At 39.6% G+C, this 15944-nt stretch overlaps 1 protein-coding gene across 1 annotated transcript in view; it reads right to left on the bottom strand.

Moving 5' to 3' along the window:
- Positions 1 to 15070, bottom strand: part of SLC13A1 (solute carrier family 13 member 1) — a 49450-nt gene extending 34380 nt beyond the window's left edge. Inside the window, exon 1 of the mRNA XM_017743742.1 lies at positions 13356 to 15070. The gene's annotated coding sequence lies outside the window, so the exon portion shown is untranslated. The remainder of the gene's footprint in view (positions 1 to 13355) is intronic.
- Between the last annotated feature and the right edge of the window lie 874 nt (positions 15071 to 15944).

The raw sequence follows: 15944 nt of genomic DNA, 5'->3' as shown, positions 1-15944 counted from the left end.
TAACTTTTAGATGTCTGTGGTAGGACAGACTTGTTTTAGCCTCTGCTTGTTTGGGAAAAAGTCTTAAGAAGCTCTCTGAAGTCAAGAATAGCTGCAAAAGACCTGGAACACTGAACAAAGAAACAATCTTCTTTCCTTTGGTCTTAGGGTTTAAGCAAATGGATATAGCATGTACCCATCACTAAACAAGATTTTATCAGAATTTCAAAGTCCATTATTGTTGTTGAATAAGTAGCTTTCACTCCTTATCATTGAAAAAAAAATGGAAACCACCTCTTTTTCTGTATTAACTTGCCAGTGGTTGGGATCAAAGGGGTTCATTATTGCCAGAGAAAAATTAAGTATCTTTAGTACAAACCCAATACTGATCTCCACCTTTAGAAAGATGCCATTGAGAATAAATTTTCACTAAATAGAAAGCATGGAAATTAAGTCACAAGCACTAATTCCCCAAGATCTGGCATATTCTGCAAGGCTTTTAACAAGCACAGGAAATTTTGCCCGTTTCCCATTGTTGCTGCTCATTATTTTTCTTTAAAAACACAAAAGCTTTTGGGACTGAAAATTCTATTAACATCCCCCTAAAACACAGAGAGAGAATTAAACTCTTCTTCTCCTTCACTTTTTCTTATTGCAGAAGTGAAAGCGGAACTGCACTGAGTGCAGTTCCACAGTGGTGGAATTGGATGTGTGGTCACATGTGTCCCATCCTGAAGTTTTCCAATTTCTAAGTACATATCCAAGATGATAACAACAACTCTAAATGCTCCAAAAACTAGGTTAGTAAATCTTAATGGAAACGCAATTGTATTTTAAACTGTGTTTTTTCTTTTTTAAAAGTATCTCCTAAGGAACAGTCTCTTCTAAGCTTAGCAGAACGCTATCACAGACAATGAGATTTGTACAGAAAAGGAGGTGAACAATCAAAACAAAAGTACCTTTCTGGAATTACAATAGCATGAAATTCTGAGCAGTATGTGAATTTACAGATTGAAGATGGAGACTTCTGAAATAATTCAGGTGTTTTATTCCTATGTTCTTGGCCTGGCACGCTAAACAGCTGTAGTTAAAAAAACTACTGAACTCCATTTATTTTCATAAGATTCCTTGCATTTCCATTTCTACACTACAGAACAGCTGAGAAAGTTCTCTCTGAAAGAGATCATTGATACCTTTTGGAGAAGCAGTTCACAGAAACCAGATTAAATCAATTTTCATCATGTGATGAGAGAGGAAACACATTTTATACCTACATTCAGACTGTATTTCTGAATGGAAGAAATCTGACATGTTGAATACACTTCCACACTCCTTACTGCATAAAAGCAAACAAACTGAAAAGAAACAAAATCCAATTCCTTTACATTGAGAAGTTCACTATGCATTGTAAACATGATCCTTTTCATTTTGAATAGAAACCCACTGTACCTAGAGGCCATTAGTGTAATGATTTTTCATGATGACCTGTACTTAGAGCCATTTTCTTTGAATCAGTTCAAGTGCTTCAGAAGGAGCTGCCCTGCTTGGAGCTTGTCCAATAATTTGCTCCACCCTTATTCCAGAGGCTTCACTGAATGCCTTGACTCCTGTACATGGTTGCCTAGTGTGTTCCTTTTAGGGACAACAGACTTATGCCTTTTGGCAACTGACCCTTGTCATAATCTGGCAAACTTCCCTTGCCAATAATAAATTCTCCCAGTGTTTACATTGCCCCTGCCCAAAGGCCTACTGCTGTCATGTTGAAGAAAGGCAGCTCAATTTTGAAGAGTAAATTCTGTTTGATAAGGATGCATTTTCATGGATTACTTCTTTTATTATCACAGGAATTCTCTGAGGGAGCAGGAAAAAAAAATCACCTGAGAAGTTATTATTTTTGAAAAGGTTAATGCTTGTGTGATGAAAACTGACCAAGCGCAAATTCTCTCATTTCCACAGAATTAATCTGCATGATTTAGCATGCATCTTTCTTAGTTTAGATGAGGAGCTTTCATTGAGTTGGGGAGCAATCCCCTTAATGTCTCATAATTTAGCAACATGAGACTTATATGCCATGCTGCGAATGTTTTTTTTCTTGCAAAAAATTGATTTCTTCTGGGATGCAAGATCAACCTCTTAACAAGAGAGCATATTGATAGCTGTCATTTAATCAACAGTAAAGGAAAACATGTATTTCAAGGAAAATATATTCCAGCGAACAAAGACTAAAATTCAGATGTGAAATCACACTATAAGTCCCACTTTGATTCCCACAATGTGTTTATTAAAGTAATACAGGAGAGAAAAATATTCATCAGTAATTGCTTTACCATTAATAATTTCTTTTAAAACAGACCAAGCTCAGAGATCAGGTCCAGAGTTGCACTGAACCATATTTTAGGGCTCTTCTAATTTGTTTCATTTGAATGTGATTCAGTATTAAAGTCTAACAGCATGGAAGATCAGGGAGCACTAATGATTAGGCTTGACTAGCACCATCCCCTTCTCCCTTATTTTAAAATAATTACTTATTTCAGGTTCAAAGCAAGCTCTAAATGAATATTGTACAGCCATGCCATTTTTGTGGAAAGAATCAGAATTCCTCTTAATTGAACTTAAGAGGATATATAGAAAAATGCATAAAGATGCTATTACTTTGTTATTAGATGTAATTCTGAGCCTCCCACAGATCCCGGGAGCACCCCGGTTCCAAGCTGGCCAGCTCAGTCCCACGAGGCTGAGACCCCAGTCTCCAGGGTTAATGGGCTCATGCAAGTTTACATCAGTGGGGGGCAAGGCCTCTTCAACAAGAGATTGCAACAAAAATTTAGGAGATGGATTTACAATATGTCAACTATTAGCCTTGTGTGGCAGATATGAAGCAGGAATACATGGCCATAGATCATGTTGTATCAGTGATAGCAAAGTCACTTGAAACAAAGACACTTGTTCATGTGGCCAGCCTACACTCCCAGCAGCTGCTGCCAAAGCCAAGATCAGTTGAGCAATTTAATTTTGGAAACAGCTCATGCCTTAGAAATATGGGTTCCCCCTCTCTTAAATTTCTAACATGCAAGATTTTTTTGCTTTTAATCTCGTTTCAATCTGATTAAAAACAAAGACAAGTTTGTATATTAACAGCTCCTGCAACCTGGAAACACAGAGCCTTTGCCAGCTCTACTGACCCACTTGCCTGAAGGATCCGCTTACATCTGGGAGGTCAAATCACCAGATACAGTGGGTGTAAATCAGGAAGAAAGTGGCAAAATCATACTTTATGGGTCAATAAACTGAAACATCTTTTATGTCTTACAAATCAACAGTATTTCTTTTCAATTACATGGAAGGCCTCATTAGCTGTACATTTCCAATTCCCAAGAAAATATGAAGGACAAAGAGGGTAGAGATGCAACACCACAAATATGTAAAGTATGGCAATCTGGAATTCCTTACTGAAATTCATTATGGAGAGATATCAGTCACTGTTTCCTCTAACCTGGCTTCAGGTCACTACCTTTTTTTTTAATCTTTACAAGGATTAACAATCAGCCATATATAGCTCTGTAAAAGATTTACAGATTTACAGGTTCAAATGGCAGGAATGAGCTTCAGATATCCAGCCAAACTTCCTATCCCCATGGTTCTTCCAAATTAAATCCTAGTATATGTTCTCTTCCCCACCACCCCTCTTTCCCAAAGTAAAATTAAATTCATCCAACCACAGTGGAACAATAACTAAAAATAATACAAAAAAATTGTATTTTGTTCTGACTTTTTCAGAACAGGGTCTGTTTTTTTTTTCTAAAACATATCCAGAGTGATTATAACTTTACTTATGAAGAAGGCAGAAGAATATAGTTCAGGGGTAAAGATGTTTTTGTGTCCTGCTGGGTAGCACAGCACAGCAGCACTGGGCTCCCAAGGGATGGATTCTTAACAGAGCAAACTCAATAGCAGTAGCGCAAATTAGCTTCTGGGCCAACTCTTGGACACACTTTAAACAAATTGTCAACATTTCAACAAAATTATCCTTTCCTTTACATTCCTGATGTGTGACACAGCAGCTTTCATGGAAAAAAAACCCCCATAACACTCCTGGTCAACTTCCCTTATGCTATGAAAATTGTTGTTTTCCACCTAATTCATCAGTTTAAGATCTCTTTAGAACAAAATTATTTATCAATATAAAGGAAATACTTCTTGAAAACAAATTACATTCCCAGCTGTGGTACTCGAGGCCAGATTGATACAGAACCAACTGTTTGGGCTCTCTCTGTTCTAACCCTTGATGAGGGCAATACAACGCCCTTCTTCTGTCTCCAGTAATAAGACTGGCACAACTCGATGCTGGCTCATCCCACACATCAGCTTTTCCTATGGGACAACGTCACCGGGCTTGCTGCTTTCCCCCGAGAAGAGGCAGCTGCTGGTTAACAGCAATCATTGGTGAGCAGGCACATTGCTCCTGCCTGCCCAGAGCTGCCAGCAGGGCGCAGAGGCCGGCTCTGCAGCCCTGGTCCACAGCAGGGCTGATAGCTTGACCTTCAAAATCAGACCAGTCTCTTCTGGCTGCTGAGGTCAAGACAGCTGGGAATAGAGATCTCTGCCATGTGTGCTAACAGCCCCATCAAGGGGCTCCCATTTCACTTCGGGTCCTTGTGCAGTAGCTGTGTGCAGATAGTAAGTACTGCTAACCCACTGCAGCCAAGTTGGCAGAGTGGTCATGATGTCTCTTAAAAGATAAATATGTTGTGTGTCTATGCAGAGAAACACCACTTTCCCCAGGTATTCTAAGCAATTGACAATGGGAGGCTAATGAGAATTTCTGTCAGATTCTGAAAACTCTCCTGGCTACTCAAGCAGTCTGCAAATTCCTCTGTCACAAGGTTCAATGCCTCCACATTCCTTTGCAGAGTGTCAGGGTGATCTAACAACAGGAAACCTGCTGTTGCTGGTTGCAGAGCAACCAAGGAGAGAAATAATCTGTATTATAACAATTTGGTCTTCAACCAGGCTCAAGTTAGTAGTGGTGGGGCCAGGGAATAGCTGATCACAGCTGTGTGATGAGACTGCAAGCTTTCTACAGTGTTTAAGTATCCTTGGTAAACCATTTTCTTACAAGTCTCCTCAAAAACAACTGAGTGACTTGAAAGCTTTAAAAAACAAACAAACAAACAAACAAACAACCCCCTAAACCAAACAGGCTTTATTATAATATAAAGTGAGTCAACTAACATTTTAAACAGAAAAAAATCAACTATTTAATATGCTAAGAAAATTAAATATGCTGTGTGAGGAGACTGCAAGCTTTCTACAGTGTGTAAGTATCCTTGGTAAACCATTTTCTTACAAGTCTCCTCAAAACCAACTGAGTGACTTGAAAGCTTTAAAAAACAAACAAACAAACAAACAAACAAACAAACAAACCCCCTAAACCAAACAGGCTTTATTATAATATAAAGTGAGTCAACTAACATTTTAAACAGAAAAAAATCAACTATTTAATATGCTAAGAAAATTAAATAAATCAATATTACCTTTTTATACAGACCTCTCCCACTCCAAAACAGTCCTTTATTCTGATGTTGGTTTAGGTAGTTTTCTGGCTTCCTGACCAGAGAAAATTCTGCACAGCCCCCCCTGATGTGGACAGTTTTCCCTCTGTGCCTGTCAGGGCTGGCCAGCTGCTCTCTGCTCCTTGCAGCGGTTCCCATCTTTGAGCTAAAGGTTCCCATCTCTGTGCCCTGATCCCTCCCTGACAGCTTTTGAACCTGCCCAGTCCCTCAGCATGCTCCCTCATGAGCAAGTTCCCCCATCTTGCCTTCTGTCCAGATGGCTGCAGCCAATTAACTTTTTATTTAAGTGATCAGCATAAATACATCTGTAGCAACAAATCAAGTGTTAAATTTGCCTGGGTCAAGATTTCTCAATTGCATGGACCAACCGGCTTTTTGGTGGCCAGCACTCAGGGTTAGATTACTTAGGCCCTGCTGCTCAGCCCTGGGGGCAAAGGGAACTGTGCTGTCCACAGCCTTGTTAAAAGCCATTAATTCTGTTTATATCTTCCTCACCTGTCTTGTCTCTTGACAGGCCACACAGTAAATTCAGCAACCTCAGACATTTGTGCAGAAAGATCTGGCAGCATCACCAGGGCTGTGCTGTTACTGCCACATTTTGGTCACCTCAGCAGCCTGCTTTGCACCCTGGCTGCCTTCTCTGAGACCAAGGTGACACACATCAGCCCTGTTCCCTGCAATCAGACTGCAAAAGCGCTGATAGGATCCCCTGAATCTCAGTGGCATCATCGCACTTTGAGAGAGGCACATGCAGACCAGTGAAGGAAGTCAGGGGTATCGCGGAAATGGCCATTGCCATTAAGGCCCATCTCTTAAAAAAAAACCCAACAAAAAACAAAACCCAAAAACCACCCCAATTAAAACTCACAATCAGAATAGACTAAGCTGCAAAACAACGTTCTTGCTAAGTCCATACCATCTCTATTATTGATACTGCAAGCAATGGGACTATAAACATAGTAATTAGTGAGGAATCTCCTTACCTAATTCAATTTAACATTGACTAATCTCTATAGCTGAACACACTTGGTTTACAGCTAGTGACTGATGTGTTGCAAACAGTGGTTGTGTCAAATTCAGGCAGGGGTGAGTTATAGCTGAGTATAACCCAAAACACACATTGTGCTCTTCTTCTGAGTTTCAAAAGTCTGTATACATGATTCCCTAATTTCCTACTTCATTCACTTAATTCACTATGCATTTACATTATTTTTTGGCAAGGTTTCTTTTTGCAGTGGTTCTCCATTGTTTTCTGTAGCATGATTTGACAAAAGTTTCTCACAGAAAACAGGCCATTAATACATTGCAGTAAAACTGTATTTTATAGAAAGCACATGCAGTATTTGTAACTTAAGTGTGTGCCAAATTCAAATTTACAACAAAGCAACAAGAGCAACTATTTTTAATACTTAACGTTTCTCATAAGCTCTGTTGTTGCAAAGGTCAGTAGAATTCTAAAGGCAATAAACCTTTATAAGCATAAAACATTTATCACTTAGGGAGGATTTGCTAGGATTATTGAGGGGCTACACAGTGCACTGTTAGTACATAAAAGGAAAGATTTCTTTGCTAAGAATTCTCAGTAATCTTCACTAATACATATTTTTGTGTGTCTTATCACACCCCAAAGGAAAGAAAGAAGAAAGAATTTTTTTTTGGGCGGGGGGGGGGGGGGACTTTATGTTTGTTTATATCTCTTTTGATAAAGATTCTGAATTATTAGTACTGTATTGTTAAAGCTCATATGTATGTCCAAGGAGTTTACATTAATCAACTGCTAGCCACCGTTTACCACAACCTCAACAGAATATCCACCAAAACAAAACAAAGAAGATGACATAAATACAATCAAAGCAAATCCATTTAGAATGTGAATGACTATCCATGGTATTCATCCAGCTGTAATTATTACATATTTCAGCTTTCCTGCCTCTGGACAGTGGAGCTGAGCCTTGTTTGCTGTATCAGAAGCAACTTTTTCACAGGAAGAATGAAATTTTCCAGTGTTTCCTTTTTTTCATCTCGCTTTTGGTATGTCCTGTCATTTCTGTCTCTCTGCTCTCTTTCTTTTCTCTGCTCCTCAGTGGACTTGCTGGCAGGCTAAACTACAGAAAAATTTTAATTAAAAATGGTTCCTTTCCCGCTTAACAGGACAGAATCCTTACAATTCATTTCACCACAGTGAGAATTTTGTCACAGTCAGGCAAAGAGTATTACCTCAGGAGAAAGGGAGAAGTTTTCAATACTGGCTTTTCAAAGGACTCTGCTTCACTGACCTGTTGAAAATATCCAGGCTTCACAAAAATTGAATGCTCTATGTCATTTGTCTCTAATCTAGCTACAAAAATGCCCTAATAACTTTTATTCATTCTTCAGATAATGAAATATAACAAGTACTGTGGTCCTGAGATTCTAATGTTTACCAGGCTTGAGGGATTACTTGTTTAAAGGGTGAAGGAGAAGGACAAACTTCTCCTGAAGAAGGAGTAATGGATTAAATGTGTCTGACCTTTTCCACTTTGAACTATAAAAAAAATCTTTTGAATACAGGACTGTTTACAGACCTTCTCCTAATTTTTTTCAGTTCATATACAATTAAAAAGAGAATGTTTCATCTCAGCAAATTGTATAAGGAAACAATATTAGACGTTTAAGGATCTGATTTTCTTACTGCCAAGGAAAACCACACTGAAAGAATTGAAGAAAATAAAATGTTCTGAACGTGTGGAATTATGAATTGTTCCTAACACACTAATGTGATAGTAGGGCAGATATTCAGGGAAGTTCATGGGAGTGCTAGGTGGAAGCAAGGTCTGAGGACACTCTAAATGGTGATAAGAATCCTTACAAGAGATGATGACACCTGGAGCTTTTGCTGTGGCTCTGTGTGTGTCTGGGTGCAGCAATGGCAAAGCAGAGGTGGTGTTTCTGTGTCTAAGCAACAACAAGGTGTGTGGGTGGAAGTTCTACCTGAATATGAAATAAAACTTCTTTACTGTGCAGTGACCGAGCACTGGAACAGGTTGCCCAGAGAGGCTGTGGAGTCTCCCTTGCTGGAGATAGTCAAGAACCATCTGGACACAGTCCTGTGCCATGAGCTCTGGGATGAGCCTGCCTGAGCAGGGAGGCTGGACCAGATGACCCACTGGGGTTCCTTCCAACCTGACCCACTCTGTGATTCTGTGAGATATATAGATGTATAGATAGATAGAACATTTCATGTTGTTTGCTGAGCCAGTGACTTCTATAGCAGCCTTTGTTTCACCAAAAAATTGTGTAAAGTAGCCTACATATTTAACTGAAAGAATATAATTGAGAGAGTAGTTTTCAAGAACACCTTGTTTTCAGTCCAAAATCCAGGATTTTATGCAGCTACCTTATGGCCAAATAGTCCTTAATAGGACTACAACAGTATTGTGGGGTTTCTGCTCTAAAACTGGATTCTTTTTTAGCTCTCAACACTAACTGTGTTTAAAAAATTACCACATTATCTGAAAGCATAAACAACATGAGATTATGAATTTGGTACTTTATGTTCTTACCATCTTGATGCAATCATTAGGCAAAATAGGGTCCAATGATAAAATAAGAAGATAAAATATCAGCATTTGCCCATGATTTGAATATCAGGAGACTTGTCCTTCCTGGATGCTTTCTAGGAATACTGGGCACAAACACCCATGAGCAAAAGGAGGCTCATAAAAGAACTATAATTTTGTGAAGATCTATTGAGGCTTAGCTCTGCTTCTCAAGAACCAGTTAAAAAAATCGGGGGAGAGGACAATAAAAAGGCCAAATCAACCATGTTCCATTACTTCCATTACTACTTTCATATTTTTTCATATTTAATCACAAACATGGATGTATGTGTTTGTACAGATTCCTTTGACTTCTGGGAATAGATGGAAAAATTCCAGTACCATTGAACTAGGCCATAATTTCTAAATGTTATGCCCCTTAAATACAGTAATCATTGCAAGGCACCTGCCGGATTGTGTGGGCAGAGGAGGGAAGGGGGCACCACACTGCGCTGGCACATCCCCAGTCATTACAAAAACAAGGGATGCCTGACAACAGAAAGAAATCAATGCCAATTTGCTCATAACTGGTTAGCAAAATAGCCATTACTTCACTGATTAAATCATCAGCTAACTAACAGGTAAAATTCAAAAGTTAATGGAAACTTCATATTGTTGCTATGTAAAATTTTCTCTATTCTGTTTTCAAGCTGCTGTGTGCTCTGGTGAAGATCTGCTTTGTCTCTCGGAGCCTGTTGCTATGGAAGTGACTGAAATATCGCTAGTTAAGCAATAGCCTCTATTTTCTAAACAAATAAGCAACTTCCCTCTGCAAAGGGCTGTAAGCAGGCTTTGTGCTACTCTCAGGTGTGCACTGCACCTGCCAAATGCTTTTAAGCACAGAGCTCAGCTCTAAGCAATCAGGTCACCTAACAGGAAGGACCAGCTAGAAGGTGTTGCCTCATGTGGACAGAAGGGATCTCAAATTTCACACTTCACAGTATTTCCAAATCAGATCAGGTCAACCCTCACTTCTGTTGCTTACTGGCAAAGAAGGTTCATTGCAAACATTGAGAAGTAGAGAAACTATGTAAGTTTCAGCTCAGGCAAAGCTTAAAGCCAGATGTCCAGATCGATGGCATAGCCCCACGAACAAAAATGATGAAGCAAAAGAAGGTGCAATATTTAAATGCCAAACCACTTCTGCCTGTTAGGTAGCATGATAATACTTTGTCTGTTTGGAGAAGACATGGCAGGAGCACCACACTGCAGAGGAGGAAGACGTAAATCTGTATAATCTCTGCATTAACCCCTAGGGTCTGGGGGGAGAACTGCTAATATTATGGTCTTGGACAAACGATAGGGTCTACACAACCAGTGTTATCTCAGGTATAAGCTGTAGCTTATACATGCTTATATATGACAACATGCTGTAGCACACCAGAAAAAAGAGGCTGTGTTCTGACAAAAAGCTGCAGATTTTACGTATACATGAACTGATTTCCATTAATAAATCTTGATTTGGAGACCTCTTCTGTATCAGAATCTTGTATTAGTATCTGGTATGAAATGACTACCAACACAGCACCACCAGTAGAGTGAAGATACGAGGTTCCTTAAAAGAAGTATCCAATAAGAAATTAACAATTAACATTGGCCTTAGTGATTAAAGCAGAAAGATCATCCTCCTTCCAAATACACTAAACCAATAATTTCTAATGACAATAATGAAATTATTTCACTTAGAACACTAATGGCAGGCATTATCTCCTCTGTTGCAAGTGCCCTTTAGGGTGCAAAGTGCTAGAGCACAGATTCTATAGCAGTTGAACTGTGCTGATGCTTTGAGACAGGAGGCCCTAGATTATTACACTATTGGAGGAGCACACAAGCTGTAATTTTGATCATTATGTAATTTCCAGATACAATACATAAAGCACTTTTGGAACAAGAGTCCCATTGCAGAACAGCTGAATCTGGCCCTGGATTTGCAGCAGATGCATACACTCCTGATTAGACAAGGGGCAGATTTACTTAATGAGGAACATGCAATCTTACTGAATCTTTGAAGTGAAACCACCAGCTATTCCAAATGAAAACAGTGATCCTACTGAAGGAGGCCCTCAGCTTTCTGATAAAGTAAGGTGATAAAATTAACTAGATCAAGTGTTAACCAAGAGTTTCATAACAAACAGAAGATAGTAATTCATTAGGCAAAAACCTATGTCTTTCTTAATTCTTAGACACCAGTTTTATACAGAGGAGAGTTTCATATTTTACAATTCAGAAAAGTCATCATTAATCTTTAGCTCATTTACCCATTGCCAGAAGCATGCTTACCCCAAAAAACCCTTTCTGATGCCTCGAACTTCAGAGTGCTATAAAAGCACTTATAGCAGAAAAGGGTTCAAATTATGTCAAAACATGAGTGAACTATAAACTCCCTGATATATCCAGTAAAGAATTTTTGTGTTATTTAAGGGGGAAAAAAAAAAAACCCAGACAAAAACCCTACCATACCAATTTATCTCCATTTAGGTTTCTATTAATCACTGTTAGACCACAGAAACTGGTAGCAGTAAGCCATTAAGGTGTAAATTCTGATGTCAAAACTAATCAGTACACAGGCAAAAACTGTGAAAACCTAAATCACTGAAAACTGATGGAACCGCTCCACTCTTGCAGTATAAGTACATATCCATGAAAGTTCTACAAGCAAAAGCACACTATTTTGGTATTGTAATACTAATTAGTTATAAAAAGCTAGATGAAATATCAGATTTTTCTAGTCGGGAGTTAACTTTCTGTTTCAAGCACTCTGGGGTACAATTCTGATGCTTCATGAAGGTGATAAGATAAATGCAATATAGCTGCACAGTACCCTCCTTACACCCCCTTTCAGCTACCTCAGGGTTTCTGGAGGGCAGCCAAAGCAGTGACTCCTGCCTCAGTTTGCAGACAGCCCCAAAGAGTGGCTCTGGGAGAGAAAGCTGAAGACTTGAGCAATGTTCCAAGACGGCCCAGCATCACCATGTGCACACCTCCACTGGAACGGGCTGGGTCCTTTGTTTTTAGCCTTTCTTTTCCAGGCAAGGACTCTGGAAATCACTCAGAAGTGCAAGGATTCTCACTACCAAGGAAAAGATGATGATCTGTACTGCCCCTCCTCTCCCACATTTGTCTTTCCTCTTTTTTACTAAGGAGAAGGGTTGAAACTTGTTGGGGGCCTGGGCCATCCCTGTTCAGTTGCAGACTGAAGATACAGAATGAGAGAAGGTGTCCACAGCTGGATCTTGGTGCTCTCTAGCTCTCTTCTGCCATAGACAGCCTTTAGGGGTCTTCATAGCAGGATATGGAACAGAGCACTCCTGAACTTGCCCTGACATAGGTTATTAGCTGAAGTGTGTTGAGGCATGTGGAGACAGAAAACACATTCCCTGAACTGGAGCTGGTCCTGCCTCTCAGGCTATCAGTAATGTTGCTCCTGCCAAGCCACTTGGCTATTTGAATCCTTTATATTTCCCCTTTTGACAACTATAGTAAAAATCTTTCCCCAGTATTGCTATAATACGTTAAGACATCAATGTTTGCAGCTATCCGCTTTGCTCCTCTGCCAGAATTTTATTACTCAGCAGCAAGAATGGCAGACCCAGACAAGAACCTGCATCTCTGCTACTCTAGTGCAAAATCTGATACATTACATCTTTGGTGGAAAAGGAGAGCGCAGCAGTGTGTGCTTAACAGGCAGCTGAGGCACAGATACACATGAATGAAAGGCAGGGTAGGCAGGGACAGCAGTATCTTAAATCATGCCGGTACACTTCAGTGAAAGATATCTGTTAAATAACTCAATTGATCACTCTGCTATCTATATGCATCCATATTTACCCACAATAAATAGGATACACAAAGTTATAATTCAAATATTACATCAGAAAGTCCTTAACTTATCCACCTTCCTAAATTACTTTTATAAAAACATTTGTTAGGGGTTTGTTTTTATGTTACAAACATTATTTTTGCAGTTTTCATTAACTAAGTTAGTTGCATATGATGTTGTGGTGACTGTGCACCATTCATTTTATGTCACTTGTACGCATTTAGTTAAAGAAATACTAGGAAAGACTAAAAATGGGTTTCTCAGTCTTCTACTGGACACTTACATTGCTCTTTGCAAAGCAGAAAAAACACAATCATTCAGTAAACTATCTTCTATTAAGGCAACGATGAATGATACAAAAACCAGTCTAAAACAAAGCTCAACTATAATAATTCAAGAACATACCAGCTCCAGGGGTTATATAGAAATCCAGATAATCTGGAGCAAGGAACCTGTGTTCCCACAGGAGGCATACAAAAAGCTGTGGTAGAGAGAAGGAAGCCACTTCATTTGTGGGATGTCAGTAGCAGCTGATTTGCTCTTGGGCTCAGTCACTGTTTTAAGTCCCCTTTCCACCTACACAAGTAGGAAGATTAAGACACTGGCCCACATTCAGGCAAGGAGAGACTACTTGTTTAAGGAACCACCCCTTGGTAAGGTCTCTCTCTTTTTTTCCCTTTGCCCCACCCCCTTGTACTTCAAAAATTTTTAAGCCTTTAGAAATCTGAGTTCTGGAAAAACTGTTCTTTTCTCCTTGATTTTGCATTACTTTTTGATAGCTAATGGACTAACCTGAGAACAAAATCTTTATCAGCAAACTGAAGATCAGGGTTTTTTACTGAAGGTATTAGACACCATGGGATTTTCTGGCATTTGTGCAGACTGAAGGCGTTGGTTTAGTTTTGTTTTGGTTTCTTACTACCCAACCTATTTCAATTGGAAATAAATTAATCTTCCATAAATCTGTTTAGCCCATAACGGTAACTGCTAAATGGTATCACTGTCTTTACCTTGATCCACAAGATTCTCCATCGTATTTTCTTCCCTTGTACTGTTGAGGAGGAGGAGGGAGAGAGTAGCCAAGTGGGTGTCTGGCAGCCAACCAAGGTCAACCCATGACAGAATGCAAGATTGAAAAACAGCCTTCAGGAAAAGGAGTTCCCTACCCCCCTTGTGTGTGTTGTCTCTTCTTCTTGTTTGGTGTAACAGTAAAATTGTCACCACACTTGCCCTGAAAGTCATCACCACTACTGCTAATTTTTTTGCCAGCAGTGACCAGTATCCAACATTCAGACTTCTTCTTGTGTCTCTGATTATCTTAGGAATTAGCTTTTTGAAGTCACTCCTTGTTTTCAGCCTCTACAGCTTCTCCTGTTTGACCTCAGTTTATGCTGAAATCAGTACAGAACTCTTTAATGCCTGGGCACTGCCTAATAATTCAGCTGATTTAGATTTGCATGTAATTTATTAGTCACACAGAAAGAAAGGTGGAGCTAATTACTTCACTGAGTTTTTCCTTGCAGATAGAATAACCTATTTTTCCTTTACTGCCTACATAAAAATACTATCCTTGGACTATTTCTATTATAATTCTGTGTCATTATAAGTCATTGCTGGGTTTCTATATGATTTTTGAAATGAGTAATTTTACAGGCAGAGAAACCAACAGACCAGGACACAAATCAGGAGGTTCAGATTCTAGCTCCATCTCATTTATCCCTTCCAACAAATGATTATTACTGAATTTTGTGATGAAATACCATATTTCTTCAGAATATTTGTGTTTAGTTTTAGGGTTTCTCTGGTTTTAATCTTGATTCTTCAGACTTAAATTGATTTTTTTTTTAGTTTTGCCACAGTTTTTTTAAAGATCCTGATTCTTTTTCACAAAATTTAATTTATATATGTGTGTGTATATATATATATATATATGTGAAAAAAAAGCTCTTACTTTTCTAACTATACTCTTACCCATCATCCCCTTCATCTTTACTACATATTTTTTAAATTGGTAGAGAAATGAGCTAACACACACAGAAGTCAGTACTTCTGATGAATTCAGAGAACTCTGGTAGAAGTCCTAAAGGCTCACACTCTTCCAGACAGAGCTAATAGTCTGTCTGGAACAGCTCCCAAAACAGGCATGTTTTAACAAGTACATTTATGATTAAGCTGAATTGTGGAATCAGAAGTACGCAGAACTGGAAGGCCCCTGACAGGGTTTTAACTTTATTCAGAAAGAGAAACAAACACAGACAGGTGCAAAATCCTCCTAGAATTTCCTGAGGCACAGTCTTAGGCACAGTCTTATATACAAAGAATGAATTTTTTTTGTGATCAGTTGTCTTTGTCTCCAGCCACAGGGCAGTGTGATGTGCAGCTGCAAGGGCTTCCGAGGGCGTGGGGACTCCAGCAGCCTACATGGCCCTCTGAGGAGGGGTTTTGGACATCTGTGTCCAGGCGTTGTCAGCAGGGGTGGCCCCTGTGAGAAGAGGCCCAAGCACGAAGGTGAACCCATCCCATGTGGACAGAGAGCAGTTCCTTTCCACAACAGACCGGCCACTGTCCCTGGAGCCCAGTCCACCTGGCCCCCAGGACAGCTAGAGCTGTAGATAGTTCCTTTCTTTTCATGATGTGTTTCCCAGCACAGACGTCACAAGGATAAGCTTGTGGTTTGATCTCCCCATTACAAAGATATCCCAAGTCGCTATAGAAACAGACTACCTGCCCCCACAGGCCCTACTTGCCAAAGCACGGTATCACTGCTGTGAGAGAAGGTGGAAAGGAAAAGCTTTTCTCTGTTAAAAATGCCTTCGCCTTCACCCTGGAATGTGTAATACCAAACACAGCAAACAGCTCTTCTGGAAGAGGCTTATCTTTTCCTCGTGGTACAGTCAATATGAGACTGTTTCCTCTCCCTCTTCTCCAGAGTCCATCCTGGGCAAGCAAGAGAGGAAACAAGCATTCCCAGTACCGTACTATAATCAGGACACT

The sequence above is a fragment of the Corvus brachyrhynchos genome, unplaced genomic scaffold (genome assembly GCF_000691975.1).
Source record: "Corvus brachyrhynchos isolate BGI_N302 unplaced genomic scaffold, ASM69197v1 scaffold29, whole genome shotgun sequence".
NCBI classification, from domain to species: Eukaryota; Metazoa; Chordata; class Aves; order Passeriformes; family Corvidae; genus Corvus; species Corvus brachyrhynchos.
This window is presented reverse-complemented; position numbering and strand designations above follow the sequence as displayed.